The sequence below is a fragment of the Lagopus muta genome, chromosome 10 (genome assembly GCF_023343835.1).
Source record: "Lagopus muta isolate bLagMut1 chromosome 10, bLagMut1 primary, whole genome shotgun sequence".
NCBI classification, from domain to species: domain Eukaryota; kingdom Metazoa; phylum Chordata; class Aves; order Galliformes; family Phasianidae; genus Lagopus; species Lagopus muta.
In genome coordinates, this window is record NC_064442.1 from 10646417 (window position 1) to 10670321 (window position 23905).

General features: G+C 38.6%; 1 protein-coding gene across 4 annotated transcripts in view; it reads right to left on the reverse strand.

Annotated features, from left to right (window-relative positions):
• The window catches only part of SEMA6D (semaphorin 6D), a 607749-nt gene that overhangs the window by 182608 nt on the left and 401236 nt on the right, over positions 1–23905 (reverse strand). The window contains exon 1 of one of the 4 annotated variants that reach the window (XM_048956673.1): positions 21095–21111. The exons of the other annotated variants lie outside the window; for them this stretch is intronic. The gene's annotated coding sequence lies outside the window, so the exon portion shown is untranslated. Of the gene's footprint in view, positions 1–21094; positions 21112–23905 lie in introns of those variants that run through there. 4 annotated transcript variants of the gene reach the window in all.

Consider the following 23905-nt stretch of genomic DNA (forward strand, 5'->3'; position numbering starts at 1 on the left):
TCATAAAACTTGAGAGTTTTATGCTACTCCAAACTTTGTTGTCCTTCTCTGGACACACTCCAGGGCCCTGATGCCTTCCTATTACTGAGGGGCCATAGTCGACACGTGAATATGCACAGGCAACTCTTCCCTATTCCTAGAGTCAGGTAGGAAAACTATGTTAATGTAAGGATAGCATTGCAGATTTAAAGCATTGAAAACTGACGCAGTTCAACACCGGTAGTAATGTTTGTTTTCCATACTGTTACTGTGTTGTATTCCCTACCTTACATTCTTGCCATTATTTCTCATTTAGTTTATTACTATTGATGTAACAAAGAAACTATAGATGTGGTACAAAACAGAGCAGAACCCCCAGTGATATCCAAGTTTACACATCCAGACAGCAATTTTAATGTTGAAAACTTGAAGTACAGTTACATGTAGAAAAATACTTGTTTAAAAACAGCCAAATGTGGTTCCACATCTGCTGTGGAAATGTCCTGCTGTAACCAGCTAACAAGGTGAGCTCTCTCTTCCCCTCATTGCTCCTCAACTTCCTTCCCCCATCCACTAATTGCTAGGTCCCAAAATGAAGCTAAACCAGGGAAAACAAATCAGTTTATTCTGCAGACCCATGGGGCCCTCAATTACACTGAGTAGCCACTTCATATCCTAGTGACACAATTAAAACTAGATGATCTAGTGGTCTTTTCCAACCTTAATGATTTTATGATTCTAAAGGGGTCAACTGAAAAGAAAGGGCTGAGAGGTGATCCTAGAAAAGTAAAGCAGCTGCCAACAGCAAGCTACTCTGAGATATACAAGAGATAGGTATTACCCATTTTACATGCCCAGAAGCACCTGGCATGATAACAGCTATAAATAACACTCTCTGTCCAGCCTCCTGAAGCATAGGAGTGAAAATGCTATTCTTGCTGAATAGAAATGCACGGAAATGAATAGAACACCGATTCCTTCAGTGCAAAACACCATTTTTACACCACACTGAAACAGTGTACCAGCAGATGCAGTGGAAACTATTTTCAGACCTTTGCATTTATAGTACCACATAAGCCAACTATCAGTATTGTCATGAGTTAGTTTCATCCTATTGAACTCTAAAAGCCAGAAATGACTGGTATGCATACAAGGACAGTACTTTTCTGTTTTCAAATGAATGATTCAATCTTTCTGAACATCCACAATTCTGGGATGATGATTTTTTTTGTTGCTTGTGCACCCATAGCTCAGTTGGTTGCAGCAAGCTGATGGATGGGTAAAGAAAAAGAGTCCAGTCTGCTTGGCTATTACCCTTTATTGGAACTAAGATTCACCTCTTTTTCCGTGATAACTGGCACATATAGTGAGAAAAACAAATCCTATTTCCTCTGAAAAAACATTTTCCTTTAATCTGTTTCATATCAGACAATTTCCAGATGATTGTTTCTTCACTGTCTGAATTTCTAGATAGATTACTACTGGGCATTCTATAAGTTCTCTCACTTCTAACAGGTCATACATAATATTTGGTATGTAGGCTGCATACACATAGAGACATTATACTACTAATGCAGCTCTATCTTCAAATGTTTTGGTAGAAATCGAGTCCTTCATCACTCTCTTCTCCTCACTGGCACACTCTCTACTTTTTGGTTTCTTTCTGCTTCCCTTTCCTGAAATCTGCTTCTATCTCACAGATGCCCTTTCTGAATTATATGCTGTCACTGTGTAATGTTCACTCAGTCCTAAAATCCCATTTTTGTTTTAGTTAGTCATCAGAATTACTGGCTTCAGGAGCTGGAGGCCATTATTCAATGACCTACCTTTATATTTGCCCCTTGTGTTTTAAGTGTCAAGAACAAAATAGCTAAGTGTGTAGAATAGCAAATTGGGTTACAAAGTTTTGAGCTTGCCCTGTGATAAATCTTTTAGAGGATAAGGGGAAGACAAGTTATACATTAACTTATTATTTATTGAATACTACACCTATTGGAAAAGCATGTGAATTTAATACTGCTTTGTCCATCACAGAAATTGAACAAAAGCTCCTTAAATCTTAACTTCTTCATTAAGATAGGCAGAAATGACTAATTTGTCCTAAAAAACAATTTACCAGAAAAAATCCTCCAGTGCTTGCACAGTAGTGCTAGATATTACAATAAATATTCTCAGCATTATTCTAGAAAACCAATACCTGGAATTGACAGCTAGGCAATACATTGCCTACCTTGCTATATTAGGACAAACGGACAACAGCCTTGGGAAGAAAAATAAAGCACGGAAAAAAGGTTCATAATATAAGAAACTGTTACAAGTGACAAAGCAAGAGAAGACACAGTCTTTAGAAGCGAGAAGAGAAGAGGATGAAAGGGAAGCATAATGTTACCACTCAGGTACTGGCCATACCTTCCCACAGCGCTGCAGACCCCAGCTCTGTCACTGCAGGGCTGAGGGAGGCAGCAGCAGCCATTGGCATCCACATGGAGAACTGAACTGCTGTGGTGAAAGCAAAGTCGCTGTCAGCAAAGAAAGCTGAGCAGAATTAAGGAAATACTGAAATAAGTGAGAGGTTTGTGTTGTTGTTGTTGTTGTTTTCAAACAACATCAAAAAATAGTGGCACGTTCCCAGTGCATAAAAACTACAGTTTATAGCCTTGCTAACTATTTTGAGAAAACAATCTGAAAGGTTCTGGAAAGGAGAAAGAAGGGAAGTTGGATGAGACTCCCTAGAGGCTGAATAAAAGTTTTCTGACATATATCAGTCTCTCTCTGTCTATATATATATACATATATATTTGGTCCTGCCAGTGCAGCCATTCATATTCAAAATCCTGGTACGGAACCCAAGCAGTGACATTTCAACAGTGTAGCTATTATTTAGAATTCCATTATTTTGGTTTTGAAGGCTCAACAGCAGTATTCCGGTCAGTGCAGTTCCCTTCTCATTATCACTCCTCAGTATGCCATGCTCTCCACGTCACGCAATAAGGGAAACCATGCTACCTCTCAGTGCCTTAATTACCACTGCAGCCACATCCAACCCAGACAGCAGATCTCATTTCCTAAACCTGCATTGAATTGGGTCACAAACTGGCCCCCAGGACACTTCCTACTACAATTCACGATAGGCAAATGTGATCAAAAGTTTCTAAAGATGTTAAATGTAATCACTGTTTCTGAGCCTCATTTGATTCAAATAAAAGATGGAGAATTGCCACAGGCTGCTTTAGAGAGGAAAAAAGCACACACAAAACATCCCACAACAACAACAACCCAACAGGGACAGTTTATTTCATTTTTGCCTTACCCCATCAGCTGCCAAGTAAATTTAATAAGTCTTTGTTTTATGAATAATCATAAAAACAGTCCAAAAGCAATTTTATACAGCCAATAGGTACTAAATAAACACACCTTTGCCGTAACACACAGCTACGTTTTTGGTTCCATAAAGCAGCTCCAATTTTACACTCCATAGTCTGTTGTTTTTGTTTTGTTTTGTTTTTTTAAACATGCAACACGTACCCACATTAGAAAGGCTCTGACAGAAATACCAAATTAATATTCTAAACATTTCCCACTTCTTTCTCTTTAATACATACATTTGTGCAATAATTTCCAGTTTATGCACAACTCTGAATTCTGCTTTGAACATTTTCTTCCCCCTCTTCTTCCAGACCTTTTTCTGATTCGATTTTCTCCAGGCTGTACTCTTAACTGCAACTTTCTCTTCTCCCCATATACAGGCAATGCCTGCCATCCCAACCTACATGTCTAGTTCATCCACAACATCTGCTTTCTCTGCTATTATGGGCTGCTGTGGGCACTCCTGGCAGGAAACTACCAACCAAGCTGACATATTTTTCTATAAATGTTTTTCCTCTCCAGCTCTGCCATCTTCCTATCTAAACTGCCCTATTTCTGCCTAGCAAAATACTATGTTTGTAGCCCTAGACTTCTTTATATTATTTTAGTCTTTTTTTCCTTTGAAAACTTTTCTCTCTTCTGTTTGTATATCTAATGATTTCTGCAGAGAATATATGTAAAATATAACCTTTTTTCAAGGTGTGTTTTCCATCATGCTTCATACTTTATCCCGTTTGTTTCAGTAATCCTTTCTCAGCACCTTATATCCTACATCTCACTACCATCCCCAGACCATTTTCCCCCCCACTAACATCCATACTGTTCTTTTGCCTTTTATTAAACACGGCTCTCCCTGGAATTAAAAAAAAAAACAAACATACTTTCCAGCAAAAAGTCCAGGAATAGTCAATATTTTAGCCTTTTTGTTTGTTTGTTTTACCCTCAGGCCTGGCTTAAAGCCACTGATCACATACTTCTCAATATTACCTTTCCTTGAACCTGCCTTCTAATTATGTCCTCCTGTACATTTTTCATAAGAACGTTATGCTTCAACCTCTGCATCTCTTTTCATTCCATATCTTGTCTATAGCTACCTCTGCTGATGGGGTAGAGGTTACCACAGCTGCTCCAATGAGTCACAAACTAATCTACTATGGTCAGATCTTCTCAGCCAACAAGATGGAAAATCCATTTTCTTATGGAATCGAATGACAAAGTCTGATTTTTATTACCAATCAAAACCTTCTACACCACATCAAAAAAAGACAAAAAGACTGGCACTTTTATTTCCAACATTATTTTTCAGACACGCTGTTTCCACCTACAGTCTAAAATTTGGGCTTGCACATTTGTTTTGCATCATTCCTCTTCCTAGAGAATCTATTCTCTCTCTAAATTTAGTCATTAATAACACTGCAGCAAAAATTATTTTCCCTATTTTCACTTTGCTCCTGCAATTCTACTCTTTGCATTCACTAACTGTTTTGCCATCATTGGTTGTATCCAACCAATATATATGAGCATGCGCTTTGGAAAAATGGACGCTGTTTGCAAAAGTTCAGGGCACTCCTGTGAGGGAAAAATATTTGGAATTTCCAGTAGATCCACCGATTCCACTTGATATATGTGGAATATCAAGTAGTTTATTAGCTTTACAGTGTGCAGCAGTAATTCTGATACTGTTAAAAGAGTTTTACATGCACAAGACCCCACAGTCACTTCAACAGTTGTGTGGTGTGGAAACAGTCTCCTCCTCCTGGCAAAACTTGAGTAAGGCCTTGTGATATCCAACAGGAAAGTCCAGGACCTAGTTCAGACTACTTGGAGAACTTCACTAAGTTACCTGCCTCTTCCATTCCACTGCAAATTATTGCAATTATCTGATATTTTTAATAAAAAGCCTCATTAAAAGTAATAATGCAAGTAACGAAGAGATCATTTTTAAAAGCGTCTGCAGCTGTACACATTGCATTTTTAAGTATTTAATACGAAGAAGCTAAAAACCAAGAAGAAAAGAATGCCTTGGAGTTTTGCCTTTGAAAACTAAAATCAGGCAGTATAACACTCTCTTATGTTATTGTAAAGTCAATCACAGTGTACTCAACAGTTTAAATGTTGAGTTTATTTATTAGTAAATAACAGGTAATAAAAAGAGTAAGAAGATTTATACTGACAACTGTACTTCCTACTTATATATGAATAAATTTAGTCTAATAGTATCAGTTCATTTCTGGTAGTTATATCTCTCAACAATCTGCTTTAGTTTTTTAGTTTAGCTTTAGACAGCAATTAAGTTTTCTTCAGTACACAGCTAAGCCAGCCCTAATTAAAGTCAATGGGAGCTTTCCCTCATACTTAATGGCTGTTGGTTGGGGCCCCAAAGTAGTTGTATAAAGAACATAATATGTCACTTACTGATAAATAGACTCTGCCTTTGAAAGAAATATTGGGAATGCTCCACAAGCCTCTCATTCCATAAGCATTTGCTGAAGCCAGATGCCCAGATGACTGCTCAAACCTTTTGATAAACAGTGAAATAACAATGCACAAAGGGCCCGATTCTGCTCTCATTGAAGATGATGCTGAAACTCCAAAAGAGCAAAGGTAGAGCCTAATGTTTACCTATATTTTTAGTCTGGAAAGCACTAAGCATGTATTGGTTGGCATGATTATACACAACAACACATTAAAGGCTCAGTTTTTCCCACAACAGCAGATCCTGAAACTATTATGAAGGCCTGGACTGCTACAGATAATCAATCACAAAAGAAGTTTTTAGGATCCAATTTTTCTCAAGATGCGAGTTACAGCATTACCTTTAGGCCGTTTAAATGATCAGGCTACCATCTCACCTGAATATAGGTCAGCATGAACTGAAGGAATGAACTAGGTTGTAAAAACAAAATCTCAATTTCAATTTTCTTAGAGAGATAAGGCGGCCAGAGAGGCTGAATTCAAGAGAGAAACAGTAAAATTAAAAATAAATAGATAAAATCAGCTTCGAAAGTTTTTCTTTTATGAGTAGAAATGGTCATAAAAGAACCAAAGCTTTCCTAGAATCAAAGAGCAGGGAAGAGGAGCATTCCTCTTATGGTACAAACATGGAGTGAACATTACTGCGTGCAAGACACAGGCTAGGAGGAATATCAGCATCCGAGTCTCACAGCGCGCACATTCGCAACTAACAGCTATTTCAGGAGATAAAATAGGGGGCACACAGACACAGCCACACACCAATGAGATACTGATAAAAGGTTCAAGGCAAGAAAACAGAAACATGGCAAGCTACTACCTGCCCAAACAAGCTGTTAAAGCTGACTGCAGCAACTACACTGCAACTCCGCAACACGGATTCTGTTGAAATGCTTCTGCCTGGATGTTGTGCATTTTACTTGATCAGCAGGTGCTCAGACAGATTTGGGACTTAAGCATCCTGTTCCTTCCTAATGGAAGAAAAGGAAAACATTTTTCTTCCAGGTTTTTGGAATCACCTTCATAAAATGATTACTGTTAAAAATAATTCTCTTACTTGAACGTTTCCCACTGACATCAATGACACCTTTTTGATGGTGGCTATTTCTCCATGTTTGCCCTGAGATGATCCGCTTCAAGTACTCAACCACACTTGTTCTTCTACTGCACCGGCTCCTGACTGTTAGTGACACATTTCTCAATTGCTTGAGTAACTAAGGCCAACAGAATGGCACATGCTTTACATAGCCATTCCATTTGAATCTTCTTAGACTTTAGGACTTCCATATTCTCACGTCTCTTTTCATTTATGTACCACTACTCCTCATCTTACAAGAGTTTCAAGTCAGAAACACAAGTATCTTTTAAACTTGACCTTCATTTAGTTCATTTATACATCTAACAATCCAAGTAGCTGCTGATTAAGCAAGGTCTTATTTTGAGTAATGTAATAGGTCTTCTGTCACCGCTGATGAGACCATGACAAAATGACCCTTAAGTAGTCTACAAAGCCTAGAACTTTCTTTTTAATTATAACATCCTTCCAGCAACCCTGAAAAGTAAGAAATATTAACAGTAGTCTATTCTAGAACTTTGGGAACTTAGAAGTATATGCTTCCAAATCAAAGTCATCACAACATGCAAAACACAACAGGGAAAGCACGCCCTCTTCCCATCCACACAGACAGGCATTGTATCAGCACAGCTGAAGGAAGAGGTGAACTTTGCGTAGGGAATCACAAACTTCAAATATACTTTCTCACAGAAAAAAAAGCCTACAGAAAACCGTGCCAAAATTCCAACTATTGAGATGACCGGGAAGTTCACTGCTCTCCAACAATGGCCGCAGAATTGGCATTGGTTAACATAGAAAGAGGTCTGACCACAAATGCAGGGAAGAGATGAACACCCTGGCTGCCCACCAGAGACCTGTGCGTCAGTCAGGAGGTGCCTGCTGGCTCACAGTTTTCAAGACTCACGTGCTTAAGTAACAGCCAAATAATTAAGAGGAGTTAACATCTCTCTAAAGGTTACACCAGCCAACTGGGCACTCTCCAAATATCTGTTCCCTAGGGCAGTCTACGAACATTTGTAGCTTACAGCAAATTAACTGGTTATTCAGTTAAAAATAATACTAAAAACAAAAATAAATCCCATCATCTGTAGACACTCTTCATCTGCTACTGTATCTTTACACAGTCAGGTCACGAGGCTGGTACATATGGCCCCTTTCCTCCAAAGCAGTACTTGTTTATAGCACTATATAAAATAATGTAAAATTTTTGAAAGGTACAGCAGAAGACAAGGAGTGCATGTCATCTCTTTCTGACCTTAGCGTACTCAGGACAGAATGGTTTTGTCTTGTGTTCCCCCCCCACCTTCCCAGTCACGTGCCCGTTCAAGTCCTGCACAGTCTGGCAAGATCCGTAGCAGAACTTGAAGGATCTGTGGCTCCCAAACAACCCCAGCTGCACACGGGTCTTTCATTCCAGTGCTTACATCCTGGGGCAGTTTCCCTTCACTTAAAATCCAGATCAAAAGAGTTGCTAAAAAGAGTGCTTACTACTCACAGAGATTGAAAGGCACCATATAAAATAACACAGCATTATGCAGACAACTTGAGAAAAAGTCATCGTCATCTCAGTCTGGTGGTGCTGAATGAATGTTATTCATGTGACACTTTGGACAAGATTGTAGGAATAACTTTAGTTTAATGACTAATTAGCAAAGTTCTGCAGAAATAACACGGCAGTGTATTAGACAAAGTGTCACATCGCAGGCATGCTGGGTTTCTCCCGACATTTTCCTTTCACTGACTGTCTCTCTTTGGGCTGGCAGAGGAGGACGCTGCATATGTTACAAAAGCTCATTACTTTTAGAGACAACAAACAAAATACAAGAGTAATAAATATTTACAGCAGAAAAATTAAAGCATGGAGAGCACAGTCTGCGGAGTAATCAATCCCCTCAGAGCCAGCAGTCATTTCAGCTCTGCTCAACAGCTCCATCCTCACACCCAGCTATCCCAGTAGCATTAGGCTGAACTGGTCAGTGCACATGCCTCTTCCCAGTAACCTTCTCAGCTTCACTTTAATGGATCGATTTCAGAACAAGGATAACATAGTTATCACTATTTCATCTGAGGCTTTTCTTTTGCTTTAAAAGCAGCAGGTGAGCAAATTACAATAATTGGTTTGGCATCCAAAGAAAAGTAAGGACAACCAGATCCTGCATACAGATAATATCCTCATTAGTTTAAGCTGGAATCAAGTTACTCTTTTTCTTTAATAAAAGTTGATTGCTAGATGCGGTTGTGTCCCTGACTGTTCATAATCTGTCTATCAAATACAAGCAGTAAGAAAAGGCCCTTAGAGAGCCTCTGTGAGTTTTTCCATCAGCTAGCACACTGGGGTTTGTCAGCTAAGAAATTAACAGTTTGACCATTACTAGGCTCACATATTGCAGGACAAATTGCTGTGACAGAACTTAAAAGACAAGCAGTGCAGCAGGTTGGAGAAAAAAAAAAAAAAAAAAAAAAGTCTCTCATTTTTGAGTCATGGATGCTTCAGGTAACAATTAATGATTTACAGCAGTGATTTTTATTTTTATTTTTCAAATACACTCAAAGTAACAACGCTATTAAATACTGTCAATCACCACAGCTGAATACCTGAGTATCAGTTCCAGAGAACTGGGGACAGGATAATATTCCCCTCCTTCCTTGCCCCCAGTAAATAATTCACAAACAACTCAACAACCTGGGAAGCACCTTTTGTAGTTCAAATGGTTATCAAGCTTTTTGCTAAGTATGATGTTTATCATTTATTTAATACACATTGCCAGAGCCTGAGGAAGTTTAAAAATAATGTCAATAGACAAAGGATCATACTCAGAGTCATCAACCAGTCTTCTTGTTCTCCCTGAGGCAAAAGCCAATGTGAATTCATTCAGGGCCATTCTATTATTTATGCAAGGAAGTGTCTATCATAAACACAGAATGAAAAGGAATCACTCCTTGCGCAAGGTCTGAAGGATCACGTCTAATAACTAGAGGTTTAATTTCAAGATTTCAGGAATTCTCATTTAAAAGCACCTGAAGCAAAGTTTAAACAGTGGACGATAAGAGAAATAATTGGTGTAACAATTTGGGTACTATGTAATATTTCTGATAGGAAGCACAATACATCTCGTATTAAAGATTAGGACAGTGAGTGCAAGCCAGCCCCAGTAACAAAGCAGCACAATAGCTAGTAGAGATAACATTAACATCAACTCCGACTTCCCTGATTTCTGTCAGCCACTTCCACTTTTTGATGTATTCATTTATTTAGTTACCCTGACATTAAAAGGAAGCTTCAAGGAAGATGCTGAAGTTATTAGTTTAAGAGACTGAAGTGACCATCCTCTTTCAGCTTCTCTGCCTTTTTTTGTTGCCTTTCCTTACAGCTTTCAATGTAGAATTCCTCCTCCATCTCTTCCAAAACTGTATTTCCTCCCATTATTTTCCCTCCATCCATGGTAAACTTTTATTTTTTTCTTACATCTCCTTTGTTCCCCTATTTCATTTTTCCCCTTAAAAAAAAAAAAAAAAAATTGCTATATATTCTTTCCTTTCATTTCGCTGCAATATCAAATTTATTCACATCTACCAAGCACTCATGCAGACTCTACCATCACATAGCACAGCTTCGGTGTGGCAAGGGAGATCAAGTGACAAATTCCTATGTTTACAAAACTGCTCTAAGAAGCAATAAAAAAAGAGCTGGACTAGGATTTTTTCCTGACTACACTCTGAAGAGATAGCTGCAGGTAGAAAACAAAAACACAAACCCCAATTATGCAGAGATTTTAAGTCACCTCGCACCTTGTTTCAGTTAAAGCAGGTAAGAGATGAACAGATCATGGAAGCAGCTACAGGTTTTTTCATCCACCTGTGCTCCTTCCTAGCAGATCCAGTCCCAGCAATTTGAGTTCTTTCATCTTTGTGCAATACCCATCCTTTGTGTGTACTGCTAAATGACAACTTCTCTGCAAAGACTATACAAAAACAAAACAAAAAAGGCTTACCAATGTATCACTACAGATACATACTCAGGTATGTTTTTATATATTTGCTACTAATCCCTCCAACGGTACATGTAAAACCACGAAAGAGCTTGAGCAACAGTAGAACAAAAGCAGTAATGCTGCAGCAGTGTTTTTTCCTCCATTGCACCTAAGAAAGCAGCAAGCTGATATACATTCCTTTGTTTTAATTTACTCTAACTTGCTAAACGTTTTCAACATGGTACACCTGAAAGATCACCAATCACAGAAGTTCCATAAGCCAAACACTCACTTCATAATAAATGCTTTCTTTTCTGATCTAAAAGTATAGCGCTCCCAGTTTGCTTTTTATTTTTTCTTTTTAAAATAGGGACCCACAAACGTCCTCTGGTATTCTGAATACAGCACATCTTCCTTCCCTGTAATAAAGGGTAGCATATTTTCATTTTGATCGCCTGGAGTGAGAAGGGAAATGTCTAAGGAATTAATGGGTTTATTCAGTCAGTCATAAATTTGGACCTTTTCAAAGGCTTGTTCTGGTTGCACAGTCATGCTTTAATATTATCTTTCATTATTAATATAGCTCCTATTAGTAGCTCTGCTTAGCAAAATATTCCTTTTTATTTGCAGCTAATGTGGAAAACTGGCAAATGTTTTGACAAGATGAACCAAGTCATTTTGTCTTTTGAATGAAACTGTTTGCTCCTGCAGTAGTAGCCCAAAGATTATGCCTGTGATGATTGGCAGTGGGAGGACAACTGCCAGATACGAGAGATAAAAAAAATAAAATTATTTGAATGGAAAAATCCCTGAGATATGATCTTTTAAGCTTTGCAGCTGTATTTTAACTTTAATTTCAATTCACAAATCAAACATGAGAGTAACAAGTCCTTTAGACTGCACTCAGTGCAATACATTAACAGGATTAAAAGCAGATTTTAAAAAATCTTTAGGAAACATAGAACAATTGGTAAAAACACCAGGACTGAATCTCCTTCAGCTCTAAGTTCAGTACTATTAAGTATTCGGTAGGCCTAAGGTATGCACTTCTTCTCTGGAGACTATTTCCTACTTTGCTGGCATGGTAGAGAATCAGTATGAAAGATGACCCAGCTGAAATCAGTTTGGCCACTCTCCTTAACAAAGATAATACCTCCGTTTTTATCTTTATAGCAGATTAGAACAAACTAGCATACAACTTATTCAGCAAATACAGTCACTCATGGCATGTGAAATGCTTTGTCAATTAAGATCCACACTTTCCTGAAATTCACATTTGCTGAGGATTGCCTTAGAATGGGATACATATGGCCACAGATTACTGACGTTACCAGGATGTTATGAAGTTACGGTGAGAACCAAGAGGATAAGAGATGAAGAATTGTCAGGGCTTCTCTCCTTCCTACTTAAGCAGATGAGCTCGTGCCCTGAAACAGCAACATTATGCTTCTGCACATATTTTTTGTTGTATTTTCCCCTTCCTGGGTTTTCTGTGGTTTCATAGGGTTTTCTTTTTAGACACAGGTAAAATTTTCTGAGACCAAGAAATGATTTCTTACAGTCAGAGAGAGATATAATAGGGTTTGCCAGGGATAGATTCTGCTACCTTATTCTACAGACACCAGAAGTCTGTAAGTGGATGAGGCTCCGAAATGATTTATCACCTGAAGGAAAGCTGTTGGTGGAGCATTACTGTGCGTGAGGCTGAAGAGAAAGAAGCAATGTGTACATGAAGTTTGTGCAGTATGAGCAGTTTTTCACTTGTCAAAAATCAATTTCTTGTGCCATTCTGCTTTCTGTTCATCTGGCTTTGTTAGCTCCTTTTAGAGTTAATACTAATCCTTGGTATGACAGATCACAGAGGACGTGTCAATGCGGTTGTACATCCTTACATTAACAAGGACTTCAGTGTGCTGACTTCAGGCATTACCTACATGTTTACTGTGTAGTTTCCTCCTACACAGGGCATGAAGTGCAAATGCTGCACACTGCTTTGCACAGATGACCCTGTGCCTAATAATACATTTGTAACCTTTTTGCATTCAGCTCCCTTCCTCATCTATTAACACGTTTCCTTGCTAGCTTGCACTAAATGCAACCTCCAGGCAGAGGATCTAGAGCTGTTATGTAATGCACACTTGATTCCAATGGAGAAAATGTTAAAAGGCGCCTATTGATTACATAAAAAGTGCATGAGTAGAGTTTTGGTATTTTAGTCTAGGGTCTAAATTCTTTTATCACTTCTTTAGCAGATCAATAAGTATTAGGGAAGCCTGATAAAAAATTCAAGACTTGCACATGCAAAACCTATTCCTACATTTCTAAGTAGTCCATAGTGTTACCTGTCAATCTTTGTATTTTCACCCACAGTTATTAGAGTATGGGTTACACTGGCACTGCAGAACACAAGCACTTGGTAAGAGAAAGGTCAGTGCACTAGATTAGAGGAGGACAATATTTATTCCCCCTTCTCCAGCTATAGCTCCTTCCTCACCCATTAACACTCAGTCTTGCTGTACGGAAGCAGTGGGAGTTTATTCAGTGCTTGAAGTACGACTTTTGTCTTTTTCTCCACTGAACTGTGGACCGTATACAAATATATACAAAACAGGACAGTTCTTGCAGCTCTACTAGAAACACAGAAGATTCACACTCAATGGCTGAAAGTGCTTTTGTCCATCATCCATGTCAATATTGCAATGACAAACTCAAGAGAACACCTTTAGCATGTTATTCACAACTATTATTCTATTACTCTTATTTGTGTACGTGCTTAACCGTGTGCTTAACATAAAGAAACACCTGAATATGAGTATGTCTGTCAAACTACAAATATCCAGCCATTAATAATATTGCATTTAAAGCAGGAATAGTATATGGTATCTTGCTCCTTAAAAATCGATCTCAAAAAGGACAGTATCATGCCATAAAGACAATTACTTCTTAAACTCTTATCACTTTTGACAAAGGTACCGAGTTTTTCATTTTGTTGACAAATAACTCTTTTTTCCTCTTACATTTTCTCTTTTTTAAATGCTTCAGAAATTCCCACCACTCAAGCACTTAACAATATGTGAATTCTTCATAAACTCCCTTAGTATCAGTAATATCATCAGCTGTGGGGTAAGTGAATTAGAGCTGGCTGCAGAAAAGCAAGTAAATAGCACTGCAAGCTATGGTTAATTACATTCACTAAATTTCAGCCCTCTATGCTGCTTCTTCCTTGAAAAAAATATCCAATTTTGAAAGTGCACAACAATTCAATAGCCTTCAACTAAGTCTAAAGAATTAATTTGACATGTGTCGGTATATAAGCTACAGTATTATTTTTGTAATTATTTTGAACTCATTTCATACATAAGAGATACAAAAAAGCTCTTCTGTTTTACTGAAAGGTGGATTTCAAAGTTGACACATGACTGATGTGACTGCTTACCCTTTCAAACACTTCCAGCACCATGGTTTGGCTGCCTTGAGTGAGCTCTCAGAGTCTGTAACAAAGTTCTGACACTTACCTGGTTTCTATCATCTGGAAAGAAGCGTAAGCGTTTCAAGTTCTACAAGCATTCATTATTTTACTTCTGCAGCTCTGAGAAGATTTGAAAGATCTAAACTACACCAAAGGAGCAGGGCTAACAGATAACTACATTCTTGTTCTGGAAAGAATAAAGGAAGAAACCTCAAAGACCCACTGCTGAATTGAGTCAGTGAAGGAAAGCACAAGTGATCACCACAGCCAGTATCTAACCAGGTTTCTTGGTTTCCTACCCAAGTCCTCAGTGTGTGCCCCTATGTCCTTCCCTTGCCACATAGGTCCAGATTCTGCTTACGAGGGCAAGAAGAGCTGAAGGCAGGGTGACATAATGAATTGCTCTGTCTCTAAAGAAGACATGGTAAAAATTGTAACACTAATTGACTCAAACAAAAGTCATGAACTCCAGAAAGTAAAATAAGGACTCCTCTTGGAGTGCAGCTAAATAACACAAGCGAGCTCTAACAACTAGCTGTTATCTACAGTTATTCACCCCTTACATCTGGCCTGACCCATGCAGTGAGCCATTTCAGAGCTCTACACTGTTTGTTGTTGGTTTTTTTTGTTTGTTTGTTTTTGCATGTGCCAGTTTCCCAGACATTTGAGCATGGGGAGCATCTCACAGTAGGTTTAACAACAGGAGATAATGGGAGGCAGACTAGCAGAATTCCTCCAGTGACTGTTCTACTTGCAGGCACTGGACTGCATGTGAGCGGACCTGCTCGACACCCCCAGGGATCAGTAACTGGCTCCTTCCTCCTGTACTGGAGGTTAACAGGTCTTGGCTTAAACCAGAAGTGGGAGGGAGCAATAAAGACCTGACAGGCAGCACAGCTTGCTACAGTTGGTTTCAAAAACATTTTTTTAAAGCGGACTCAGTGCATTTGCTAGAACCATCTCCTGTGCAGGCTTGCTCACACATACAGCTTGTATGGCTTAAACCTGGATTTCAAATGTGGAGGGAAAAAGCTGTGGGCACGTATCAGGAAGACAAGAGGTTATAAATCTTTGCTCAACACAGAAACAGCCAAATAAAAAGGAAGACAAAGTATTACTATAAACAAACATTGAAAATACAATAATGCAATTACACAAGTCAGCACTAGAAAACACGGAGGAAGTCCAGAGATGGGCAATAAAAATGATTAGAGATACAGAAGAAGGATCTGAAGATGAGAAATATTTTGATTCCATAAGAAATGAATACAGAAGACTGGATATAATAGAGCTACATAGAATAGTAAATTGTACAGTGGCCATGTCAGACCATCCTATCTTCTCGCAGTGCAAGTAAGTCCAATTGGAAGGCAAAAATGCACAATTGAGGAAAGACATTTTTGCACAGTTCGTGACTAACTTGGGCTGTTTGCTACAAGAGAAACTTTGATCCAAGATCTTCATCTGATTTGGAGAGAATTAGATATTCAAATAAACCAACAGCAATACAGCATCTGCTGTCTACTTGATTTAAATAATGAATTCAAAGGATGATAAGTACATTTTTACACTTTGGTCTGCTGCTTACTGACAAAGGTAAGAAAGGCATTTTAGTCTAATTATTTTGGATTAACCATTTTTTGAGATACTGTACATTTTTAAGATGTCTGTTTGCCATTAAATTTGACATAAAAATCTGGTCTTGCATTACTCATGAGTGGGATGGTTTTGCAGGCTATTTTATTTCCTCATCTCTCTGCCCACAGTACTTGCTGTGAGATGCCAACACCTGGGACTACAAATGTAGAACTAGAAGTAACTTCCGGATTTGTGGGATTACAGACAGCTCACCAGTCATCATCAAGGCTACTCCACAAGGGGATCCTCTCCCTTTGTCTACCACAAAAACATTCTACAAGCAACTCAATCACAGAATAAAAACTGAAATTTTTTAGTGCTAAAAAACAAAGTGTCAGAAAAAATACTGTGTGGAAAAAAATCAAAGGTATTATCTGTATTTCATCTTTATGTGCAGAGAATAAATTAGAAGAAATGTTCCAGATAGCGTTGGGAAACAGACCATACCCAACAGTAAACATGACAAAGAGTTTCCATTTGTCCCGATCATTCTAACAGAAATGAATCTCTTCCCAAGTCTGTACCTAGGAAGGTATTACTCCACAAAAAATAAGTTTTACAGACACCACTTCAGGTCTTACAGTATTTTGTGTCATTGTTCTCCAGTTCATCAATGCACATTGAGGTACCAAAACATGGTGGGAATCAATGTGGGCTTTTCCTTTTTTTTTTTTTTTTAAATTTAGAATAAGATCAAGCTAAAAAACAACAACTTGCGTCATCTTTGCACAGAGCCATCATGATGAATGCTTACAAAGCTTATTCCCATCTGCCCACATTCCAGAGCAAGATTAAACTTTGCCCAGGAAAGAAGAAAAACAATGAACCTGTGTAGGTTTTCTTTGTGATAAAATATAATTATGAAATCATTGCAAGTGAAAGAGAGATGTAATTCACTAATATTTCTCTAGAGGTAACATCTTGTGCGCCCTGAAAAAAACAACAAAATCTACTTTCCTACTAAAATTTTAATAAACCCCAGGGTTTTCTGTGAAATATTTAAGAATAGCTGGTAAGAAAACAATTGAAAAAGAACAGATGTTAAAATCTATGAATATATACATTACCATATTTTAAAATAAAAATGTCTTCTACTAGCTGTGATTGCATATTAGACAAAAGAAGAAACACGTCTGCTCACACTGTTGTTTGTTCCTCACGTACTTTGTAATAATGCACTGTTTAACTTGATGTTCCCTGCTGGAAATTGTCCAATTCTATTGTTACTTGTTTTCCATCTTTCTGAAGAAAAATAAAGTCAATAAACACAACAAAATCTCAGGTTTTACTGTGTTACGGTTTCCACTACTCCATCTGATTTTAAAACAAATCATTGCTGATTTTGTCAGGATGAATTATGGATACCACGTAAAGAAGATTTACTTGGATAATGACTACAGTGGTGTATGTACTTGGAGAGTTTTGATAGTTCTGGGAGCTATGACCATGCTGTACAGTTGGCTTGCCATAAATGAATCAAACACCTTCAGAACGCAGTACATAAATGCACTTCCTTGCAATCTACCAGTAAGGTCCATTTTCTGTCAAAATCCCTGGAAATTGAGGAACAACTCCTCGACAATTTTTATTTATTTAAATTACCATTTCAAAACAGCAGTGAAACACCCCAGCTAATAAAATATAGTATGGTAATAAAAGATTACTATAACATTCACGTAGTTAAAATAACACACCCTTCGGCCTCATTCTCAGCAGCACCTCTGACACCAGGAATATATTTCAAAGGGATTAATGCCTGTTGTGCCTTATTGTTTAACTACACATTGACTGTGGAGAATGTGAATTCGTAATATAATGCTGGAAGACTCAATTTCGTTTTGATCATAGAGCTCAATGGGTAACTACTACCTCCAGAACACCATTATTTAGTATTTATTGAATCTAAATACCTACATCAACCTGGTTACTGAATGCCTCAAAATGAGAAATGCTGCCATTACTTCTAAACTAACAGTACGTCCAGGGCACAGAGTCTTTGAAGTGGCAGACAGGTTAAAAAACAAATAATGACAAACCTATTGTAAGAGAGAACATGACTTTTAGTTCTCCCAATCCCCACATGTTTTCCTGTGATAAAAGCTGAAGGATAACAGCATCATATGGGGGGGGGGGGTGCATGAAGGCACTCTCACAGCAAAGTAAGATCACCTTTAGATTTGCAAACCACAGTGATCTAAAGCACTGTAGCTTAGAACTGTAAAAACAAGGTATCCACCTCACTAAACAATTGCAAATTTGTGTAGAGGTTGTGCTACAAGCAATTTTTCAATCAACTCATACAAAAAGGAATTTAGCTTAAATCTTGTATCACCCACTTCCACCACCAGAGTACTTCATGTAATGTCTTAAACACATACAAACACACCTGTATACCTGTTTAAATCATTTTTATCTTATTTAATTCATTACAACGGAGCAATCAGGAGCAACACAGATACCTACGCAGACATCTAGTGCCATTTCAGATGACTGAAAGCATCCCATCACAGCTTTTAAGTGCTTCTACTAAAGGCATTAAATCATGTGTCACACCTGCTAGACCTGACAGACATCTCAGGTATACAAAGCATCCAAAATGGCATTACGTATCTATGGTTAGCTTTCACTCTTTCCCTTGGTGCCCAGAGAAAGCGCAAATGAAGAGTAGAATTGGTGTCCTGGAGTCTGTCGTTTATCTCAAACACAAGCACTACAGAAGCAATACAAGTGTGAAATCTTTACATTGTCTCACTTATGTATGTTTCCACTCTATTCTGAGCAGATCAATCTGTGGCATAGCATACAGGATGCTGCGTATTACTACAAGAAAAACCTTTTGCAACGAGGAAAGCTGGTACAGATTTTTGCGTGGGTAAATAGCATTTCTGTTCCAAAATCAAACAGGATTAGCAAGAGACAGAAGGATGAAATGCCGCCTTTCATCCACAATTCAAGTGGAAGCTGTCTGTTGCTCATTCTGCTTGCAATTTATTTGTGGCACAGCAAGGGGGAAAAAAAAATCCCTTACTCTTATTAAATATTGGCACACTGTGCAATATAACTTCAGCTTGACACCTCTGTCTGGACAATCCAGAAAGAAGAATCAAAACCAAGGTCACTACAAAGTCTGAAAATTCACTGTCTTGAATGTATTTCCATCTCAGCCAGGCAAGCTATAGTGGCTAGCTACTCACCACAATACAGTGAGCCAATCTTATTGCCATGTTCAGACTTCAAGCATAAAGAATCACACAGTATCCTGAGCTAGAGGGGGCCCACAAAGACATGAAGCCCATCTCCTGGTGCTGAGGCCTCCCCCTCAGCCTCCTCTTCTCTGAACTGAACAAACCAAGCGACCTCAGCAGCTCCTCTCACACACTGCCAGCCAGATCCTTCTCCACCTCCGTAGGTCTAAACCATTGCAGAAAGAAAGCCAACAGAAAAATCAACACAAAGCACAACAAAAAGACTTCAACAAAAAGACAACAAAATGTAAGCTTCTAGTTAATCATAACCCCTGCCTTTATTTCATAGACTTAAACAGCACCTCATTCCCATATATTATTTCTATATTATATATGTAATATATATTACAACAGTTCGCCATAAATGTTTTTAATAATACGTTCTAGCCAAAATTAAAGTTATTGTGCTTCTATACTAACCAATGAAAACACCCAAAGGAAATCTACAGAATGGGAAATCTGCTGACAACAATGACAACAGAAATGTCTGAGGTAAGCAATCACTTCCTTGGTTACAGAATTTTTCCTGAAGACAGCATAACAACTTGCACACCAAGTTCTTTATTAACAGTTGACATTACTCCACAAACTACAGAATCATTGAATGGCCAGGGTTGGAAGGGACCTCAAGGATCATGAATCTACAACCCCCCTGCCACATGCAGGGCCACCAACCTCCCCATTTAATACTAGACCAGGCTGCCCAGCGCCCCATCCAATCTGGCCTTGAACACCGCCATGGACGGGGCATCCACAACCTCTCTGGGCAGCTGTTCCAGCACCTCACCACTCTCATAATAAAGAGCTTCCCCCTGACATCCATCCTAAATCTTCCCTCCCTCAACTTAAACCTATTTCCCCTTGTCCCGCAGTTATCAACCCTTTCAAAGAGTTGATTCCCTCCTGTTTTTAGGCTCCCTTTAGGTATTGAAATGCTGCAAGGTCACCCTGCAGCCTTCTTTTCTCCAGGCTGAACCAGCCCAACTCCTCAACCTGTCTTCATAGGGAAGGTGCTCCAGCCCTCTGATCATCTTTGTGGCTCTCCTCTGGACCCTCTCCAACAGCTGCCTGTCTTCTTTGTACTGGGGGCTCCAGGCCTGGACACAGTACTGCAGATGGGGCCTCACAAGAGCAGAGGGGGACAATCACCTCCCTGTCCTTGCTAGCCACCCTTCTTCTCATAGGAAATTCTGGTAAACATGAATTAGCTTTGTGATGAAATACTGAAAAAATAATAAATTCAACCCCTGAATCTCCACAGGTAGTTGTACAGCCCCATTTTCCTTTCTGGTTTTACTGTTATTTTGGGGTATAAAAATGTTTTGCATAATACCAATATCCATCCAATAGCTTGGCCTATATATTTACTACTACAAACACCAGTAAACACTACATTTATTAAAAAAAAAACAAAACCAAACATATACATAGACATTGAATAACTTGAGAAAAATTGAATATTTCTGCTATGAAAGGACAAGTATCAAGCCACTGGGGAAGCTCAGGTTATTTTGAGCCCAATACTAAGTCTCAACCACGAAGATACAACACAATCAGCCTTACACTGTAGCAGCCAGTCCAGCTGAGTGGTGATATAAAACAGCAGCCATAGAAACTCTTTCAATTGCACAGGCACTATTGCACAGGCACTGCATTTTCAAGGGGAGCAAAAGCAAATATATGCTGTGTATTGGAATGGAGGAAGACTATTCATTTTCACTGAAGAACCTGAATGACTGTAAGCTCATCAGGTAGTTAGAAAATGTACCCACTTTTTTGTGTATAGTTAGTGAATATACAGATGTTATAATTAAGAAATGCACAAGAAAGTTAGGCTAAACAGGTTACCACACTAAAGAAGAATAGACAGAAAACTTACCCTTGTCCCGGGCTCGCTGGGAAGACTCCAAGAGGAGCAATCTCCAAAAGAGACCCTTCTCCCATGGTGGTCAGCCCTTAAACGGGTCTGGGAGAGGTGGAGCCTGGCTCCACCCCTTCTGGTAATACAGGTGAATTGCCTTCACCTGTGCTCCTAGGGCTGACTCGCTGCTCACCTCAGGTGGCCAATCAGGGGTTCAGGCCGTGATTCGGCAGTTTCCATACATTTGCCATGATAGGTCACCCTCCTTTTTTATATGGCAGACTTGAAAAATCAAGCAGGTTAAGAGAATATCCAGAGAAAAACAAAAACTATTCCAACTGTGGTTACTCAGAACTTCAAAACACCTCTAAGCAATTTCCTTAATTGTCTATGTAATCACATGTTCAGCTGTTGAAGTTGGAAGGAAAAGTGCCTTTTCCCTTCAGACCACCTGCTTGAACTTAACTAAGCTGATTATTGTTATTGTGTTTATATTGCAGCAGCACCTAAGATGAAAGATGCATATAATCCTTTAAGGCCAGTAATCTGTTTAATAGCCATTTCACAGCTTATTTGAAACAAGCTGATGTTAAAGCAATAAATGAAATCTCTTGAACACTCTTTGCATAAACAACAAAGAAGACTGACAGAGCTTTCAAACTAAATTAAGATTTTTCTTTGGACCTGTCCCTCTCCAGGAGTGTACGTCCAGGATACGCACTGTGACTTTTTTTGTGTGGTATTTCTGGATCATAAAATCATACCATAAGTGGAGAAAAATATAGAAGTCCCCCCAGTCCCAAGTTTATGAATACAGTGCAACGTGTACAAAAATGTGATTTCTGATTATGCTTCCAAGAGACACTATTACAAATGTTCTCTGTAGCTGTAGGTAATACTGATTTATGCAGCCTTGTAGACTTGGAATGAAGATGGTCCAACAATTTTCTGCTGCTTGTTTTAGCCATACACAACTCCTTCACCCACATTAACACAGACAAAAAGTACAAGACACTAAAGCCACGATTCCTTTTATTACTGTGCATTATATCAATATTCAAGCTCAGTTTTCTCTACCTTCTCCCTTCCCACCAAAGTGTTAGAAATCTTCAGCAAAATGGCTTTCCAATACCCAATTCCACTTTACATCTTTCACATTTCCAACAAAATTCTGTTAATAGTTGGGGGAAAGAAAAAAAAAAAAACACTTAAGAAACACATCCATATACCCATTTTCTAAACAGAAAATGGAGATTTCAGGACTGGTTTGTTTGGTTTTTTTGAAAGAAGCAATGTTTTCAACTGAAAAGCAGTTTAGACAGACTTTCAGCCTAGCAGTCCTGCTGCAGTCATGACACCAAGGTTACAATTTTCAACTTGATGGAAATTCTCATTTAAAGTGTGCCTGCTTTCCAACAGTACCAATATGAACCCATGGCCTGAGGTAGAACTCACAGCCCACAGTTTGGAATGGGACAGAGCCCAGCAATTCAAAGTCTATTTAAAGGACACACAGCCGAGAACCAGGACTCAGAACATCTGATGCTTCTGGCATGGGTATGCGATAGCAATTAGAGATAACTGCTAACAGTAGCTGATCATTTAAAGCTCATAGCTCAAAACACCAGTTTAAGCATAAGAATAAAAGTAACCAAAGTCAAGGAGGGAATGGAATTCATAAGCGACGAAGCCACCAACTTGCAGAAAACGTAATTTCATGAGTACTCCCACAGGTGTTTTCAATTTTTTACAGATCCATCACCAGTGGAGGCTTATGATTTTTGCACTGGAAGTACAATACAGCCAGACTCCAACAGCATATTCACAATGTAAACATGAATGGAGGTTAAAGCTTTAGATAAAAAGTAAAGGTACACCAGTTCCCTCCTGCCATCCATGCTTCCCCGGATCCATGGGAAAGATTGCCAACATGTTAAGCATTGCCATTCAGCTAAGTAGTTGCTTATGGTAGGAATAATTCACAGTAAAAAAACCCAGACATTTTGAAAATTTCCATGTAACAATTTAGGTTATATGCTAGACAACATGTCTACATATAAAACATGCTGCTTAGTAACTGGCATCACCAGTATTGCAAATTTGTGTGCCTTACTGGAATTACTCAAGGTAAGAAACAGATGATTAGCTTTACTGTAACATTTTATGCTCTTTGTAAGGGTAATCAATTCAGGAAATATTGCACATATCTCTACTTAGATCCCAGATCTCACAACACTGATCTGGCTTAATAGAATTTTGGTTGTAATTAACATATAACTTCAGCCTAATGTTTTTCCCACATCGAGAAGACAACATTAAATAGGAAAACTAATGCACTACCAACCAGACAGCCGACAAAAGAAAATGAAGTGAACCACTCTAGATTTTACACTCCCTCATTAGACTTTTTTTTCCCCTTTTATTTCAGAGGATATAAAAATCTCAACAGCTATTTTATGCAACATAGGAAGCTGCTTTGAAAGACTGCATTTGCTGTTGCCTGGCCTAACCTTTCAGCTTTCAGACCCACTCTCTGTATCACCAAAGCCCTAAGACTGACGATACTTAGGTTACCAACTCATCTGCCCTTCCTTGAGGCATATGTTTTCTGCCAGGATGGATACAGTTAAGAGGAAGGCTTCATTGTAAGGAAAAATAATGTGCATAATTCAACAGCTATGTGATTCCGCTTACATATAATTAACAAGCCTTCAGCTCATTAGGATGCTGTATAAAATACACATAATACGCTGCACAAAAGTGATTGAGAATAAAAAGTATCTCATACATTAAAATAAATGATTTAAATTGTTTCAAAAAAACAGTATC